We start from the raw sequence: 1,943 nt of genomic DNA, 5'->3' as shown, positions 1-1,943 counted from the left end.
AGACGTCTTTACAGAAAAAAAGCACTTTGGATAAATTCCAAGCTCCTAAGTAGGAAAACAAACGCGGAAAAGGATCGCGGGTTCTGGTTTTAGGGAACATGAATAAAGAATGTGAATTTTACCCATTTGGCTGTCACGTACACGTGTGTACATAAATGAAAAATTAAGCCCCTCTTTTCTTTTTTTTTCATCATATATACATCATTATACACTGACCTCAGCCCAACATATTCACAACAAAAACTTATCAGCTGACCTGCTAGAAACAGCAGCCAAATCTTTATCAGATCACACTCAACGGTCTTTGAAGAAAGAAATAAACATCTAAATGAAAATTGGTTTCTGATCTTGGATGACATCGATACAGAATAATGAACCTTAAGCATGTATGTTTTAAGTTTCGCTGTTTAACTTCACGAGTGTATATTTTTCAGTTAAAAAAATTAGACCCTTATAATATACATACATCATATACAATCACCTTGTTCGCAACACTTAAACATTTCTAGTAAAATCTATGCTGGCCATAAACTACATCTATTAAATGCAATGGAGTTTAAAAGATCGGGAACCGAAGCGATTTAAAATGGTTTGAACAGGTGCCCTGCTAGAAATGGCAGCCAAATTTTGATCAAATCACACTGAACGGTCTTTAAAGATAATAGACACATTGGATAATACAATGTCCTTATGTAGAAATTGATAAAACGTTAAAAATGAAGACTGGGTCCTGCTTTTAGCTGACATGGATATAGAATGAAAATCTCATGTACACGTGTGTGTATAACCTTCGGACCTTCATCGATCAATATACACTCAACTACATTAAATCCAACTTGTTCCCAAAGCTATTAATAGTAAAATGTACCCTGGCCATATCTATATCTGGCGATCGCCCTATATCTATATATATAAAGATATATAAAGTGCGATGTCAAAGCTGGTGGCTCACATGTGCGACTGGAGGAATATAATAAGAATCTATCTTCGATTGCTGGCACTTTTAATAAAGATTCAGGGTTTATATGAATTTTAAATCTTAATTATTTCATTCGAAGCATAGGAAATAAATAAAAAAAGGTTTAAAACGTGAAAAAAAAACGGCGGAATAATCGACGATGGAAGAAGAAATATTTGAGAAATCCACAATGCGGTGGCAACAGGAGAGAAAGTGTGGATAAAAATCGGTTATTATTAAGTGTTTTAGGGATGAAAATATGGTAAAATGAAATTTGGGTATTTTAGTTAGAGAAATATAATCAAAATATGTTTAAATGATATATTTTCGCAACAAGATGAAAAGAGATTTTGTGAAAATATTGAGGGAACGAGAAGACTGCGTACTCACACGAATGATGTTAAACCGGAAAAGGAAGCTGTACTTTCAAAGGGGAGATAACTGGCAATATATATAGTAATGTCGTTTGAGAAACTCTGATTATAAGTTGCTGTTTTAATTATGTAATATTTCTACCTGGTATGGGGAAGCATAAGACAGAGTTAACGCGGTTTATAATTTTAACCCAACCTGACAATAAAAAGCCAAATTTTACAACAGTTTAAACGTGTTGACTGTTTCAGTAGATTCCGATAAACGTTGTGGTATGCGACCAGTTGTGGAGGCGCAATGGCCCAGTGGTTAAGGCAGCGGACTCGCGGGCATAGGATCGCGGTTTCGATTCCCAGACCGGGCGTTGTGAGTGTTTATTGAGCGAAAACACCTAAAGCTCCACGAGGCTCTGGCAGTGGATGGTGGTGAACCCTGCTGTACTCTTCCACCACAACCTTCTCTCACATTTACTTCGTGTTTCTGTTGTGCCTGTAATTCAAAGGGTCAGCCTTGTCACACTCTGTGTCACGCTGAATATCCCCGAGAACTACGTTAAGGGTACACGTGTCTGTGGGGTGCTCAGCCACTTGCACGTTAATTTCACGAGCAGGCT

At 37.1% G+C, this 1,943-nt stretch overlaps 1 protein-coding gene across 1 annotated transcript in view; it reads right to left on the bottom strand.

The window, feature by feature from the left end:
• LOC106867793 (60S ribosomal protein L13) overlaps window positions 1-1,479 on the bottom strand; it is a 6,385-nt gene extending 4,906 nt beyond the window's left edge. Inside the window, exon 1 of the mRNA XM_014912785.2 lies at window positions 1,349-1,479. The gene's annotated coding sequence lies outside the window, so the exon portion shown is untranslated. The remainder of the gene's footprint in view (window positions 1-1,348) is intronic.
• Between the last annotated feature and the right edge of the window lie 464 nt (window positions 1,480-1,943).

Source organism: Octopus bimaculoides, chromosome 27 (assembly GCF_001194135.2).
Source record: "Octopus bimaculoides isolate UCB-OBI-ISO-001 chromosome 27, ASM119413v2, whole genome shotgun sequence".
Taxonomy (NCBI): domain Eukaryota; kingdom Metazoa; phylum Mollusca; class Cephalopoda; order Octopoda; family Octopodidae; genus Octopus; species Octopus bimaculoides.
The sequence above is the reverse complement of the archived record's forward strand: the minus strand, read 5'-3'. Positions and strand labels throughout refer to the sequence as shown.